Here is a 12,001-nt window from a genome sequence, read left to right as displayed (position 1 = left end):
GGGATGATGCATACTCCACCTGGCTGAAAGGGGGGGGGGGAATGATGCATACTCCACCTGGCTGAAAGGGGGGGGGAATGATGCATACTCCACCTGGCTGAAAGGGGGGGAATGATGCATACTCCACCTGGCTGAAAGGGGGGGGGGGTGATGCATACTCCACCTGGCTGAAAGGGGGGGAATGATGCATTCTCCACCTGGCTGAAAGGGGGGGAATGATGCATACTCCACCTGGCTGAAAGGGGGGGAATGATGCATACTCCACCTGGCTGAAAGGGGGGGGGGAATGATGCATACTCCACCTGGCTGTGAGTAGCAGAGAGAACGGAGACAGAGGATACCCTGAAGCAACCCATACTCCACCCAACACCAGTAAAGCCAATAGCCAATGCATGCAGCCCTACCATGTGAATGAGGTTGTGTCCCAACCATGACACAACCATCTGCAAGTGCATTCTACCAAATCAGACCACATTGTCAACAATGAAAAGCACCTACATGCACGTCACCAAACACCATCAACCGATAGGCCTGTCCCCCATAACTGCCCACGAAGGAGGCACATGACGGACAGAAACATCAACACACCATTACACAGACAGCAGGGCCCCCACAATGTCCGTGTCTACATCAGCATTGCTCACTGGGGTCATGATGAGGCCCACAGCAATGTTGCAATGATGTGCGCATTGCCATCACAGGACATGTGCCAGGCCAACTAACCAAACGGCATGAACGGACACAGTGGATGGGCACTCACAATGCACTCAACCCCTCTGCATACATTGGGTGATGGCATGCAAAACGGGCCATGGGAGCCATGAGCATATACTGGTTGCATTGCGTGAATCAATTAGTGCATGTAGAAGTGAGCCAAAGTAACAGTTGGATGCAAGCCATGGTGGCACATCATGTTCTTGATCAGACGACATGACTGACACATACATTCTCGCCTACATACAGGTGATGCAGGCTATCCCCTGAAGAGGTGGCTCCTTACACCAGTCCGGAACCCGCAGAACCAGCACGAGGAGGACTTCAACCGTGCACATACAGGTACTCGTGTGGTCATAGAGCAGACATTCGGCCTATTGAAGGCACGGTTCCGAAGCCTCAGCAGGTCTGGTGGGGCACTCCTGTACCTCCATGAGAAGGTGGCAAAGATCGTCATGGCATGTGTCATGCTACACAATATGTGCGTCAGACGGAATGTGCCCCTGCCCCCTGACGCAGAACTGCAACCACCTGACGATGAGGATGAGGAGGGTGCAGATGGGGCGGCACCCCATGGAGGAGGCGATGCACAGGAGGGGCGTGCAATGCGCCAAAGTATCATCAACCACTGCTTCTAGCACACACGGCTGGTGTGTATCACATGGAGACTGCACTTGGGGCACTGTGTGTCTCTGGGACATGCACACTGTGGACTGTACACCAATAAAGCACACATATGCAATGAAAATGTCCACACATTTCATTTCGGGAAAGCAAAAAGTGTATTTCAATCATAAAACGTCGTGACACAACCACTCCCCCTCCCCCCTCCCCCCTGCACACCCCAACACACCCCCTCCCCCCTCCCCCCTGCACACCCCAACACACCCCCTCCCACCCCAACACACCCCCTCCCACCTCCCCCCTGCACACCCCAACACACCCCCTCCCACCTCCCCCCTGCACACCCCAACACACCCCATATAGGTGTCAACAGATGCCTGTGACAGTGGCCACAGGCTGTTACAAGCCCCCTCTCCCGGCCCCCGGAGCACCCCTGGCTGTGGAGCGCAGGTTACGTCCGGAAGGTCGGACGGGGCTGCTCTGTGCAGAACTGGCAGCGGAGGATGTCCCTGCCTGCCCCCGTGCATGCACGTCCTGTAGGGTGTGGGTGAGCTCAGTGAGCGCACGACGCAAGCCGGCAAGTTCACCACAGATGTCCCTGGACATGGCCTGCATGGCATCCCTCAGGGTGGCAGTGCTCTGCGCTACTTCGGCCCTTAGGGTCTCCGTGGCCTGTTCAATGGTTGCCCTAGCCCCCACAGATTCCGCGGCATGCTCAGTCAGCATCGTGGACAGTTGTTGCTGCCGTTCTATGATGTCCTCGAGGGACTGCTGCCCCTGCTGGGCCATTCCCAGTGCTGGTGGTGTGATGGAGGGGCTGCTCCCCTCCTGTGGACTGAGGACTGGGCATGGGGTAGAAGGCCACTCCTCTACCTCTGTGTGCCCCTGTGTGTGATCCTCATGGGGGCTGGCGTCGGACAAACAGGGGGAATGTAGTAGGTCAGTGGGGCTTCTGACTTCGTGCTCCTCAATGTCAGAGTCTGAACATCAGCAATTGCAGCTGTTTCTCCCATGTTGCTGCTGGCCGCAGACCCGGTGCCTTCTGTGGCAGGCAATGTTGGTACAGGTGGAGCTGCTGCTGCTGGCCTGCTGCCTACAGGGGTGCTTGCCGGTGGCCCGTCCGGTTTGCTTGCAGTGGATTCTGCTTGTTGTGGGGTCTGCCTCACTGCAGCTGAGGTTGAGGGTGCGGGGATGGTATTATTGGCCTTCTTGGCTCTCTTCGTCGCAGGGGTGTCCTGGTCCTCGGGGTGTGAATCTGTGCCTGTGGTGGAGCAAAGGAGGGAGGGCGTTATTGATGGGTCTGCGGACTTTGGAATGACAATGATTGACATGATTCTGGTCAGTAGATGAGGCAGATTTCAGGCAGGGCCATGCAGGTTGTCTCCTTTTTGTGTGGAATGTGGATGCAGGTATGTGGGTGCCAGCAGTGTATACAGGGTGGTGCTCGCATGTGGCTATGGGCAGTGTGGAGCTAATGTGTTGCATTTACACTCTAGGGCAACCTTGTGCTACACATGAATGGACTGCAGTGACTATGGCATGTATTGTTTGAGGCACCTACCTTCATCGCCTGATGTCGGAGCTCCCCTTTCCATCCCTCCGACGCCTTCAATGCCTTCCATGCCAATCGTGGTTGCACAAATCTCCTCCCACGGTTGGAGTTTTAGTGGGGATTCCGAAACTCCACCGGTACCCAGGGCAAGGTTGCGGTTCGCAGAGATGATGGCTCTGACCCGTATGCGAAGGTCATCCCAGCGCTTCCTGCACTGCTGTGGGGTGCGGGGTACGGTCCCCACCGCGCTGACGCGCTCGGCCACCAGGGCCCAGATGGCCTTCTTTTTCGCTATCGCTGTCCTGGTCATTTCCGGGGAGAAAACGACAGCTGCGTTGTCTTGCAGGGTCTCCGCAAGCACGCAGAGTTCCTCCCGGCTAAATCTTTCCTGGCGCTGGCGGTCACATGCCTTCTTAACGTCTTTGGGCATTTTTGGGTAGTTGGATGGGTGGGTGATTGGTTGGGACAGGTGTCTGGGTTGGATCTGGTGTTGTTCGGTAGGATGGCAATGGATTGTGTTTTTAAAGATGGCCGACGTGCTGTTTCCCGTTCCGCCGCGATGACGCTATTTCCGGTTCTGCTTTTTACGGTGACCGCTAATTGCGGCCACCGCTAATTATGGTGGCCGCTAATTACGGTGGCCGCTACTTACGGTGGCCGCTACTTACGGTGGCGGAAGTGCACCTTGCTTGACTTATGATGCCGGTAGGGGCCTTTTCCGCCATGGCGTTAATTGCATTACCGCCATTGCGTAATGCTCGTGCGCGATGGGTCGTAATGTGGCGCTCTTTACGCCATCGGCCCACGGCGTTAACGCTCATTACGCCATGGCGGTAATGACGGCAGATTACCGCCTGGGTCGTAATGAGGCCCCATGTGTCTTGCTCCCAGTAGATAGTGTATCCATGCTTTGAAGGCTCCTTTGATTGCTAGCAGTTCCTTATCAGTGATTGCATAGTTAAATTCCGACGCGGAAAACTTCCAGGACAAAATGCTATGGGATGTAATTGCCCCGTGTCCGGGTCCTTTTGTGATAATACTGCTCCCATGGCTACGCTGGAGGCGTCTGTTTCGACCACATATGGCAGGTCGGGTCGAGGGTGCCGAAGAATTGGTGCTGTGGTGAAAGCAAGTTTCAGTTGCTGGAAGGCGTTTTCTGCTTCGGGGGACCAGAAGAAATTCTTATTTTTTCTCAGTAGGGAGGTAATTGGATGAACTATTTGTGAAAACCTTGGAATAAACTGACGATAAAAATTGGCAAATCCGAGCACACTCTGTACTCCTTTTGTGGTTGTTGGTGATGGCCATTGAAGGATAGCATCCACCTGGCGTGTGTCCATGTGTACTCCTCGTGGTGTAAGCATGAAGCCCAAAAAGTCTACTTCCGTGAGATGGAAGAAACATTTTTCCAATTTGGAAAACAGCCGGTGCTGACAAAGCTTTTGCAGAACTGCTCTTACATGGCCCACATGATCCTCCTTGGACATGGAGTAAATAAGAATGTCATCAATGTAGACGAGTATGCAAATGTCCAATTATTCATGAAGCACATCATTTATAAAGAATTGGAACGCCGCAGCAGGGACATTACATAATCCAAAGGGCATGACCGGATACTCGAAAAGTCCATATTTGGTTCGGAATGCCGTCTTCCACTTGTCTCCCTTTTTAACTCTCAAAAGGTGATAAGCTCCTCGTAGGTCCAGTTTTGTGTAGATTTGAGCATTCTTCACCTGATCTAGAAGTTCCGGGATGAGTGGCAGGGGGTATCTGTTCTTTACTGTGATTTGGTTCAGCGCTCTATACTCTATACAAGTTCTTAAGTCGCCCTCTTTCTTTGGTACGAAAAAGAGAGCCGAGGAGGCAGGAGACTTAGACAGGCGGATAAAGCCGTTAGCTAGGTAAAGATCCAGGTAAGCCTTCAGATGCTGGTTTTCTTGCTCTGTTAGAGCGTAAATTCGACTTCAGGGGATTTGTGCTCCGGACACCAGATCAATCTGGCAGTAGTAAGTTCTTTGTGGAGGCAGGTTGTTCGCTTGCTCCTTCTGGAACACATACTGGTAATCCAGATATTCATGGGGTAGGGATCCATAGAGTCCCAGGACAGATTTTGTCTAGAGTTCCTGGCTCTTCACGCTTTTGTGGTAGCAGATGTTAGCGCATTCTTGAGGAAAGGTAAGCACTCGTGTTCGCCAGTTGACCCTATGGTTGTGGTTTTCCAGCCAAGGCATTCCTAACATCATCTGGAACTGAGGAGCTCCAATAAGATCGAAAGAGATGTCTTCCCGATAACCATCCTGACACATTAGCATGACTTTTTCAGTATGTTGCATCACTGGGCCGGATGACAACTGAGAACCACCCACTGCTGTGACGTTTGCCGATTTTATATTTTGCTGGAGAGGAAGGCCTATTATGCAGCCAGGTCTTGATCAATATAATCTCCCACTGCTCCGCTATCAATATATGCCTCCAAGGCATGTACCTTTGACGGTTGTTGGTGGTTGACCAAAAGTACCGGGATGACCAGATGTGAGGTCTGTACAGATTCCATCGTTTCGCTATACAAGTGGACCGCTACACTTGTCGGGCATTGTAGTTTTCCGGGTTTTGTTCCTTTTCTTTGTAGCCACTGTCTGTTGCACCAACTATCCTCTTAGGGGGTTTTACTGGGCATTCCCAGAGGAAATGTCTTGATCTTCCGCAGTATAAACAGAGTTGTTGTTGTCTCCTCTTTTCGCTCTCTGCATTGGCGATAGGAGCCCGTAAACCCCCGAACTGCATAGGCTCAACATTCGTGGGTTTTGATTTGATAGTCCCGGGGTCGCATATAGAGCGACCTCCCTTCAGTTCTTGTGCTATCCATTTTTCGATTCTGCAACCTGTGGTCAAGCTGCACTGTCAGATTGATGTACTCCGCACAACCTTCAGGAGGTTTGACCACTTCGGCTAGAACCTCCTTTAGTTCCCCACGCAATCCCTGATAAAAGAGTGTGGTCCTCTTCTCTTCTGGTCAATTTGTCTGTGCTATGAGACGATTAAAGGTAGCAATATAGGTCAGCAGATCTTGGTTTCCCTGCCTGAGTGACAATAGTTTGTTATCCAGGGCTTGTCCTTGGGTGTGTCTAGCAAACAATTTTTCCATCTCCTGTTGGTATTCCCCAAGGTTTCGGAGTAGAGGATCATCCTGGTTTACTAATGGTATCGACCAATCCGCTGCGCTGCCTCCTAAATATGAAAGAACAAAGGCGACTCTTGCGCTATCGTTAGGAAAAGCCCCAGGCCGGCACAGAAAGTGAAGGCGACATTGGTTCATAAATATAGCATACTTATTGGGATCACCGGTAAAGCGTTCGGGCGGGGCCAGTGGCACTGCACCTGGAAGCACCACATGAACTGGTGGCGATGGCTGCTGCAAATGAGGCTGTGCAATCCCAGGTAGTGGAACCTGACCTGCGTGGGTCTGAAGCATCTGTCTTGCCAAGTCATCAGTTTGTTCTCAAGCTACAATAGGGTCCCTTCTTAAGGCATTGGTTTCTTGTCTGGAGGCATGAACTTCGGCCCGTAGTTCCCCCAGTAGTTGGGCCAACTGGTCAGTTTCCGAGGTTTCCATAACGCCCAGGCAGAGATTCGGAGAGGCTTTGCGTTCTGTTACGCTCACCTGGTCTCTGCGGGGATGTTGGAGCACGGTTGCAGCCCTCCCTGGAACTGGCTCCCCTGGGTCAGGCTTCTTCCCCTGCTCCTATGTTGTGGACTGCGCTGGTTGTTGGCACCGCCCCTGCGATAATACGAGAGGCCGTGAGAATGCTGGGATATGACTGTGGTCTCCCTCGAACCCTTCTTCCCAGAATGTGGTGAGCATGCACCTACCCATATAGTCTCACCTGTTTATTTATGATGGTGAGCTCTCCGTCCTGCTTCTCACTGCAGGGGCGCCTTAGATAGACCTAGTTTCTTCACTGGTCCATGTGCATGGCAGCCCAGACTGGCTGTGGCTGAACCACTTCAAAGGTAAGTATCCTTCGAAAATGATTATCGTCCGTATTCTTTTATAATGTCTTTTTTCCGTGATTATTGTCCGTATCACTTGTAATGTCTTTCCTTCTCCCCAATAGGTGATGTGAGGCCCAACGGAATTGCGGGACAAGAAGCGAGCCCCAATGGAGGACAGGGGAGTTTACAATGTCCCATTAGGTGGTACGTTTGGTTCTAAGGTCAAGCGCTAGGATTGTGTTACGCACGACCGTAGCGTAATGTCTTTATGTTTTTTCTAACCTTGTTTGTCATTTGCTCTTGCAGGGATGGCCTGGCGACGTCAGACGAGACTGCTGCTATCCGAAGATCTGCCAGCGGTGATGGATGCCTGGATCCGCGAGGATGCTGGCCGAAGATGGGCTCCCGAGTAAGTGTTGGAAGACGGGATCAGGTAAGGATGCACTCTCACTGCAGTGGCTGCTGGAATCAGGTAAGGATGCGCTCTGACTGTGGTTGCTGTTGGGAGTCAGGTAAGGATGCGCTCCGACTGCGGTTGCTGCTGGAATCAGGTAAGATGCGCTGCAGGCGATAGTTATTGCTGGAATCAGGTAAGATGTGCTTCAGGCGATGGTACTGCTGGAATCAAGTAAGATGCGCTTCATGCAATGGTATTTCTGGAATCAGGTAAGATGCGCTTCAGGCGGCGGTGAGTGTTAGGCTGTTATAAGCAGACTAACGCGAAGCGCTTGCATTCAGGCGGGTCAGGCTTAAATAGCCTGGTCCCAGCCATGCCTCTTTGCTCTGCCTTGTGGCCCCACCCTGCCACTCCCAGAAGATGCTGCACATGCAGTCCAATGTATTCCTATGGCCACGCCCAACCTGGATGCACGTGGAGGCCCTGCAGGGGAGGAAATAGCATGTGCACCAGAATAAAAGTGTGCAGAGCTCACTTTCTCATGAGCCTGGTGCCAACGGCCCCAGGACTGGGTCCAACTGGACCCTTTATGTGATGGCACTTGTGGTCCTTGCCCTGTGGTCATGACAAACATAGTATAGCGAGCTCTGGAACAAACATTGTTAAAACGTGTGTGATGAAGGACACAAGTAAAGTTGAACTGCAGATGAGTGATTGAACTTTTAAAGCAAGATACACTACCCTTGACAGAGTGGTCTGGCACCGCATGAGTGCTCAGTCAAAAGTCTCTGTAAGGTATCCTGCTGAGAATTGGCTAAGCGAAAGTGAGAAAGAGAGCATATAAAAAGAGAGCGAGTAATTGTGAATCAAAGTGGTCGTGCGACGGGCTGAGCAAAATACTGTGCACAGTCGAAAGTCTTCGATTTCTAAAATAAAGAGATCCAAGTAAGAGAAAGTTGATTGGAGTCCGGCAGAGGGAGATCAATTGAAAGCTTTGTGTTAAAGTGGGTCTGAGCCCATCAGAGGGGGACCCAGGGTGAACAGTGAATCACCCAAAAATGTTTTGTGTCAAAGTAGGGTCTGATCCCGGCGGAGGGGGGCCCAGGTTGAATTGAAAATCACCCAAGAAATTGTACATGAGAATCCTGAGAAGAAAGGAACTTTTGAATGTTTGTCGCATCAGGCCCTCTGAAGTAAGAGACTTTGAATGAGAAATAGACTTTGTCACAGAAGGCCTTGATACTGAAATGTGAACTGCATCCTCGTGCTAGAAAAGACAGAGACTGTGCTACGCTCGAGTGTGCCACCTTGTCCCGTGCTGAAAATGTGGGGGAGGGAAGCCAACGGCTTGAATATCCTGGCATATTATTTCTTGAACACTTTTCTTTGGCATAACATCGTTTCCCAAACTATTTGTATTTAGAAGTAAAGATTGGCAATAGGTTTATTAGTATTGTCCCTTTCATTTTGACAGACTCGACTAGGGGTGCGTTATTATTATTTGATGGTAGTAGCTTGCTCCCATCCTTAGATTTAGGATTAGATAGGCATTTTTGAAACCCAATTGAGGTTAAATCAACACCCTTGAACTGTGATGACTTGTGTCTGTCTTACTGTTTGTTGCCATGCCTTCCTTGCACTACTCTGAGAGTCTGGGAGAACAATTTCTTCAAATCCTCGCTTACACAGTCTAAAGGAACCCCTAATGCTGTTTTACACCTGGAATGCAACCTCTGCTCCATTGAAGAATCTATAACTATAAAGCTGCTGCTTTTCTGGGTGCGTCTTTGGACTTCTCCTGTCCTAATAGACTATAGGTTAATGTTAACCGAGTTTGTTTCATTGGAACGTAGCAATGTAACCCCGCAGTTTAGACACGTCAAGTGTTGGCTATCTGACCTCTGGGAATGGCCATTTGCTCTGACCAAGGGTTGTTCTGCGCTGATTAATGAAGCAGGTGCAAATGAGAGTAGGGAGTCTATGGTAACATCTTGTCTTAAAATCTCATGTGGTCAGCAATACTTGGACTGTAAGGAGGATTTTGGCTTTGAACTATACCTATATATAATCCAACCACTGTATGCATGCTCCCTTTTTCTGAACTTGAGAGCTGGTATTTTAAAAACAGCTGTATACATGAAGAACTGGTCCTTAAAACATTCTGCCACTTGTTTCTTGTGTGGTGCTAAACAGGAGTCGATTTTACATTTTTTATTGTTATGTACTGAGTTCGTAGTATTAAGTTCAATGTATCTACTACCTATATTTACACAGCATAATATCCATAGAGTAGTAGATGCTTTTTATTTTATTACTTTAAGTAATAATCTTTTTGTGACTCAAAATGTGGCTATGTATCTGCATAGGGCCTGGGCTTTAGAAGCTGCAGAGTTCTTAATGAAACTGATACAATAATCTAGTTTTGTAACCAATGTTCCCTCTAAGCTGTGCGGATGTGCGCTTGCCCAGCTTCCTCCAGGGTGCCGCTCAGAAGAGTTTTAGCAGCGCACACAGAAAATTCCCAACTTCACAAGAACTGGAAAGGCACAGTGACCTTCCGGCGAGTGGGCAGGAGCCCCCACCTCAGCGCCATGGGAGCGGGCAGGAGCCCCCACCTCAGCGCCATCGGAGCGGGCAGGAGCCCCCAGCACACACCGAGGCACAGCCAGGATTCCAAGTGTGCCATCCAGCGGAATCCTTCCCTCGCGCCCCTCCTGGGCACTACCTGGCACTTTGCAGTGCCTCCATTGCTTGTTTGCCTGTCCTTCGGCCCACAACCTGCACGCACCGACATTACCCAAAACAAAATGTCGGGCGCGATGCGGGATGAAAGCGAGGCTCTGCCTCGGGCTCGTTGCTAGGCAACGCGTTTGTTGTATTTCAACAAGGACATCCGCCGGCAGGCGGAATAGCCGGCGGCCACCCCAAGGCCACTATAAGGCCAGCTGCCCTGTTTGCCCCCATCAGTGACCTTCCGGCGAGCGGGCAGGAGCCCCCACCTCAGCGCCATCGGAGCGGGCAGGAGCCCCCAGCACACACCGAGGCACAGACAGGATTCCAAGTGTGCCACCCAGCGGAATCCTTCCCTCGCGCCCCTCCTGGGAACTACCTGGCACTTTGCAGTGCCTCCCTTGCTTGTTTGCCTGCCCTTCGGCCCACAACCCGCACGTGCCGACATTACCCAAAACAAAATGTCGGGCGCGATGCGGGATGAAAGCGAGGCTCTGCCTTGGGCTCGTTGCTAGGCAACGCATCTTTGTTGTATTTCAACAAGGACATCCGCTGGCAGGCGGAATAGCCGGCGGCCACCCCAAGGCCACTATAAGGCCAGCTGCCCTGTTTGCCCCCATCAGTGACCTTCCGGCGAGCGGGCAGGAGCCCCCACCTCAGCGCCATCGGAGCGGGCAGGAGCCCCCACCTCAGCACCATCGGAGCGGGCAGGAGCCCCCAGCACACACCGAGGCACATCCAGGATTCCAAGTGTGCCACCCAGTGGAATTCTTCCCTCACGCCCCTCCTGGGCACTACGTGGCACTTTGCAGTGCTTCCCTTGCTTGTTTGCCTGCCCTTCGGCCCACAACCCGCACGCGCCGACATTACCCAAAACAAAATGTCGGGCGCGATGCGGGATGAAAGCGAGGCTCTGCCTCGGGCTCGTTGCTAGGCAACGCGTCTTTGTTGTATTTCAAAAAGGACATCCGCCGGCCACCCCAAGGCCACTATAAGGCCAGCTGCCCTGTTTGCCCCCATCAGTGACCTTCCGGCGAGCGGGCAGGAGCCCCCACCTCAGCGCCATCGGAGCAGGCAGGAGCCCCTACCTCAGCGCCATCGGAGCGGGCAGGAGCCCCCAGCACACACCGAGGCACAGACAGGATTCCAAATGTGCCACCCAGCGGAATCCTTCCCTCGCACCCCTCCTGGGCACTACCTGGCACTTTGCAGTGCCTCCCTTGCTTGTTTGCCTGCCCTTCGGCCCACAACCCGCACACGCCGACATTACCCAAAACAAAATGTCGGGCGCGATGCGGGATGAAAGCAAGGCTCTGCCTCGGGCTCGTTGCTAGGCAACGCATCTTTGTTGTATTTCAACAAGAACATCTGCCGGCAGGCAGAATAGCCGGCGGCCACCCCAAGGCCACTAAAAGGCTAGCTGCCATGTTTGCCCCCATCAGTGACCTTCCGGCGAGCGGGCAGGAGCCCCCACCTCAGCGCCATTGGAGCGGGCAGGAGCCCCCACCTCAGCGCCATCGGAGCGGGCAGGAGCCTTCAGCACACACCGAGGCACAGCCAGGATTCCAAGTGTGCCATCCAGCGGAATCCTTCCCTCGCGCCCCTCCTGGGCACTACCTGGCACTTTGCAGTGCCTCACTTGCTTGTTTGCCTGCCCTTCGGCCCACAACCCGCACGCGCCGACATTACCCAAAACAAAATGTCGGGCGCGATGCAGGATGAAAGCGAGGCTCTGCCTCGGGCTCGTTGCTAGGCAACGCGTCTTTGTTGTATTTCAACAAGGACATCCGCCGGCAGGCGGAATAGCCGGCGGCCACCCCAAGGCCACTATAAGGCCAGCTGCCCTGTTTGCCCCCATCAGTGACCTTCCGGCGAGCGGGCAGGAGCCCCCACCTCAGCGCCATCGGAGCGGGCAGGAGCCCCCAGCACACGCCGAGGCACAGCCAGGATTCCAAGTGTGCCATCCAGCGGAATCCTTCCCTCGCGCCCCT

The sequence above is a fragment of the Ambystoma mexicanum genome, chromosome 12 (assembly GCF_040938575.1).
Source record: "Ambystoma mexicanum isolate Mex_15411 chromosome 12, UKY_AmexF1_1, whole genome shotgun sequence".
Classification (NCBI taxonomy): domain Eukaryota; kingdom Metazoa; phylum Chordata; class Amphibia; order Caudata; family Ambystomatidae; genus Ambystoma; species Ambystoma mexicanum.
This window is presented reverse-complemented; position numbering follows the sequence as displayed.